General features: G+C 35.6%; 1 long non-coding RNA gene across 1 annotated transcript; it reads right to left on the bottom strand.

Moving 5' to 3' along the window:
- Positions 1-343: 343 nt before the first annotated feature.
- Positions 344-4,218, bottom strand: LOC147844523 (uncharacterized). The gene is made up of 3 exons (XR_015490682.1): positions 1,645-4,218; positions 1,173-1,317; positions 344-676 (listed from the first exon to the last, which is right to left on the bottom strand). It is a non-coding gene; the product is annotated as an uncharacterized LOC147844523 (long non-coding RNA).
- Positions 4,219-5,286: the final 1,068 nt, after the last annotated feature.

Raw genomic sequence — 5,286 nt, 5'->3', positions numbered from 1 at the left:
CTTATTTTCTGCTAAAAGAAGATAGTTTGAAGAAAGATAAAAACCGGTAACCATTGACATCCATTGTATGAAAAATAAATGCTACTTGTTCAAGGGACAGTAAAACTGAAAAGTGCATATTTACTCTCTATTTACTTATGATCAAGTGGTTTCAAATCTTTATGAGTTTCTTATTTCTGCAAAAAGAAGACATTTTGAAGAATGCTGACAACTGGTAACCATAGACTTCCATAGCAGGAAAACCAAATGCTACCTGTTAAAGGGACAGTGAAATGAAAAAGTGAAAATTTTGTCTGTTTACATATCCTTGAGTGGTTCCAAACCTTTATGAGTTTCTTTTAATCTGCTAAAAGAGATAGTTTGAAGAAAGCTGAAAACCGGTAACCATAGACTTCCATTGTATGAAAAACAAATGCTACATGTTAAAGGGACAGTGAAACTAAAAAGAGATCATTTACTCTCTATTTACTCATCCTCAAGTGGTTCCAAATCTTTATGAGTTTCTTATTTCTGCTAAAAGAAGACATTTCAAAGAATGCTGAAAAATGGTAACCATATACTTCTATACTAGGAAAAACAAATGCTATCTGTTAAAGGGACAGTAAAATTAAAGTGCAAAATTACTCTATTTACTCACTTTCAAGTGGTTTAAAACCTTTTATCAGTTTATTTTTTTCTGTTAAAAGAAGAGGGTTTGTAGAAAGCTAAAAACCGGTAACCATAGACTTCCATAGTAAGAAAAACAAACACAATCTGTTAAAGGTACAGTGAAATTAAAAAGTGAAAATTTACCCTATTTACTCAACCTCAAGTGGTTTCAAACCTTTATGAGTTTCTTATTTTCTGCTAAAAGAAAATAGTTTGAAGAAAGATAAAAACCGGTAACCATTGACATCCTTTGTATGAAAAATAAATGCTACCTGTTCAAGGCATAGTGAAACTGAAAAGTGCATATTTACTCTCTATTTACTTATCATCAAGTGGTTTCAAATCTTTATGAGTTTCTTATTTCTGCAAAAAGAAGACATTTTGAAGAATGCTGACAACTGGTAACCATAGACTTCCATAGCAGGAAAACCAAATGCTACCTGTTAAAGGGTGTTACGACCACAGTCACAACATTAAATAAGGGAAAAATTACTCTATTTACTCACTTTCAAGTGGTTTAAAACCTTTTATCAGTTTTTTTTTCTTTTAAAAGAAGATAGTTTGAAGCAAGCTGAAATCTGGTAACCATAGTCTTTCAAAGTAGGAAAAACAAATGCAACATTTTAAAGGGACAGTAAAGCTAATAAGTGAATATTTACTCTCTATTTACTCAACCTCAAGTGGTTCCAAATCTTTATGAAATTCCTTTTTTTCTGCTAATAGAAGATAGTTTGAAGAAAGCTAAAAACCGGTAACCATAAACTTTCATTGTAGAAAAAATAAATGCTACCTGTTAAAATTACAGTGGAATTTAAGAAATGAAAGTTTACGTTCTATTTACTCACCCTCAAGTGGTTCCAAACATTTTATGAGTTTTTTCTTTTCTGCTAAAAGAAGATGTTTCAAAGAATGCTGAAACTGGTAACCATAGACTTCCATGGTAATGCAATTTGTTAAAGGGACAGTAAAATTAGTAAGTGAATATTTACTCGCTACTCAATCTCGAGTGGTTCCAAATCTTTATAGAATTTCATTTTTTCTGCTAAAAGAAGATTGTTTGAAGAAAGATAAAAACCGGTAACCACAGACTTCCATTGTGGGAAAAACAAATGCTACCTGTTAAAAGTACAGTGGAATTAAAAAGTGAAAGTTTACTTTATCAACTTAAACTCAAGTGGTTTTAAACCTTTTTTGAGTTTTTTTTTCTTTTCTGCTAAAAGAAGACAACCAATAACCAAAGACTTTCCTACCACTTTATTGTAGGAAAAACAACCTGTTAAAGACACAGTAAAATTAAAAAGTTAAAAATGACTTTTTATTTACTCGCTCTCAAGTCATTCCAAACTCTGAGTTTCTATTTTCTGCTAAAAAAAATAAAAAAAAAGATAGTTTGAAAAATGCTGAAAACCGGTAACTATAGACTTCCATATTAGGAAATACAAATGCTACCTGTTAAGGGGACAATGAAATTAAAAAAATGAAAATTTACTCTATTTACTTACTCTCAAGTCGTTCCAAACTCTTATGAGTTTCAATTTTCTTCTAAAAAAAGATAGTTGGAAGAATGCTGAAAACCGGTAACCATAGACTTCCATAGTAGGAAAAAACCTGTTACAGAGACAGTAAAATGAATATATGATTTTATATGAAATGAATTTACTCCCTCATTCAAGTGGTACCAAGCCTTTATGAGTTTCTTTTTTTTCTCCAGCTAAAAGAAGATAGTTGGAAGAATGCTGAAAACGGGTAGCCATGGGCTTCCATAGTAGAAAAAAATGCAAATGCTACCTGTAAAAGGTACAGTAAAATTAAATTAAAGTGAAAATTTACTCTATTTACTCACTCACAAGCAGTTTAAAACCTTTTATCAGTTTATTTTTTTCTGCCAAAAGAAAACCGGTAACCATAGGCTTCCATAGTATAGGAAAAACAAATGCAATCAAATTAATCACACATGTCTGCTGTACGTATTGTGATAACCCTAATTTTGCTATATATAGAACAGCCTAATACTCATTGAAAGCTGTACTGCAGACATTTATGGAAGTAATATCTATAATTGCGTTTGAGGCAGGTCTGTTTCTATTAGATAGAATGAAATCCCGTTTTTCGTAAGAGACTGATTTGATTATTCGATGATGTATTTTTGCAAGTGTGCATCGCATATGTGTACTGCAGTGGGAACCAACCTTCATTTCACACTTGCATAAAAACAGCAGCTGTTATTAGCCCGCTGCAGTACATGACCAGAGGCCTTCTCTCGGCTTCAGATCCATTGGAAGTGAATGTAATTGAGCCTGATTGCTCGAAACATCTAATGAAAGTGTTGTGGGTGATTACACAAACAATAAAGCCCAAATTAATCTAGTGATCCAAAGGAAAGCCCACAATGGATTTGTTTACGCCGTCCTAGCATTTATTAATGCAGCTTTCACATGATGCTATTGGGATTATCATTAATAAGAGTTTATGAGTTTGAGCTGTAAATTAAACATGAATGGCAAATAAAGTTGTGTTCACGACTGGGGATCAGATCATTTTAGATCAATTTTACATCTGTTTCTGAGTTGGATGTTACTATAATTGTAATTTGAACTGTAGAATTCATTCATTAATTTTACTTTGACTTAGTCTCTTAATTATCAAGGGTCACCACAGCGGAATGAACCGCCAACTATTCCAGCATATGTTTTATACAATGGATACCTTCCATTTAACTTATAACAAATGTGTTTGGACTGTAGGGGAAACCGGAGCACCCGGAGAAAACCCATGCCAACATGGGGAGAACATGCAAACTCCACACAGAAATGCCAACAGGCCCAGCTGGGACTTGAACCAGCCACCTTCTTGCTGTAAGGCGACAGTGCTAACCACTGAGCCACTGTGCCACTGTCTGAACTGTAGAATTCATTCATTCATTTTCTTTTAGTCCCTTTATTAATCTGGGGTCGCCACAGCGGAATGAACCACCAACTTATCCGGCACATGTTTTACGCAGCGGATGCCCTTCCAGCTGCAACCCATCACTGGGACACATCCATACACACTCATTCACACTCATACACTACGGACAATTTAGCCTACCCAATTCACCTGTACCGCATGTCTTTGGGCTGTGGGGGAACACGCAACATGCAAACTCTACACAGCTGACCCAGCCAAGGCTCGAACTAGCGACCTTCTTGCTGTGAGGCGACAGCACTACCTACTGCGCCACCTCATCACCTGAACTGTATGTCTGAATGTTTACTATAATTTACGTGTAACTATTATTTGAGTGAACATTGTTTTTTTTTCTTTCAGCTTAGTCTAATTCATAAGGGGCTGTCACAGCAGAATGAACCGCCAACTGCGTTCAATTTGTAATGGTTAAAAAGGGTCCCGTCAAGTGCTTTGAAATGTGGATTTTGTTTTTTATTTTGATGTTGTGACGTAACCTGAAACATGAAGACAGGGCAGGACATATAATAGCCCCTCCCCTTAAAAAAAAAAACAGCCAATGGCATTTTGTTTTTATTTTGCTCTAGTTAAAACCCATAAATCCGTACGGAATATGACCAAACACACACTAGACAGAATTTAATATGTAATGACTCTAAAAATTGGACAACGTGGTGGGGAAATAGGTAGTGCTGTCGCCTCACAGCAAGAAGGTCGCTGATTCGAGCCTCAGCTCAGGGGCGCAACTACACATTTACTGAGGGGTATGCGGGTTCAAATTTTGTGTGATCCCTCTTATTTTATATTAATTAATTAATAATAAATGAAGACAAATTTTCAGATTAATCTTATAACTTTTGACATTATGTATGATTTGACAGTTTATTTTGATAAAAACAAAAGCAAATCTAAACAGTTACATCTACATGAACACTTTCGGCTGTGGGACTGCATGTTATTGTGTTAAAGGATTTTGAATTAAACAATAACAATATTATATTCGTTTAAAATGCAAAATAATGTTTTTTTACCAAACCTATTTATTTATTTTTATTATTTGAAACTTTTAATAAGGATAATTTAAAAAAATAGTTTTGGCACAACGGCGCCCCCCCATGTGTGGCGCCCCTATGCGCCGCATATACTGCATACCCCCTTGTTGCGCCACTGCCTCAGCTGGGTCAGTTGGCGTTTCTGTGTGGAGTTTGCATGTTCTCCCCACCTTCGCGTGGGTTTCCTCCTGGTGCTCCGGTTTCCTCCACTGTCCAAAGACATGTGGTACAGGTAAATTGGGTAGGCTAAAGTGTCCGTAGTGTATGAGTGTGTATGGATGTTTCCCAGAGATGGGTTGCAGCTGGAAGGGCATCCGCTGCGTAAAACATATGCTGGATAAGTTGGCGGTTCATTCCACTGTGGCGACCCCAGATTAATAAATGGACTATGCCAAAAAGACAATGAATGAATGACTCTAAAAATGATGGGTTGTTGTAACCCAATGTTGGGTCAAATATGGACAAACGGGCTTCTCCCAAAAGGTAATAAGAGGATGTACAAGAAGCATCATGCTGGGGAAGAAATATCAGATTTTTTTTAAATATTTGAACTCAGAATTTGCCAGGGGTACGAATAATTTCGAGCCTGACTTTTTATTATATGTGTAATTTACACTGGCTGGCCACTTTATTAGGCACACCT

Source organism: Danio rerio, chromosome 5, assembly GCF_052040795.2.
Source record: "Danio rerio strain M-AB ecotype USA chromosome 5, GRCz13ab, whole genome shotgun sequence".
Classification (NCBI taxonomy): domain Eukaryota; kingdom Metazoa; phylum Chordata; class Actinopteri; order Cypriniformes; family Danionidae; genus Danio; species Danio rerio.
This window is presented reverse-complemented; position numbering and strand designations above follow the sequence as displayed.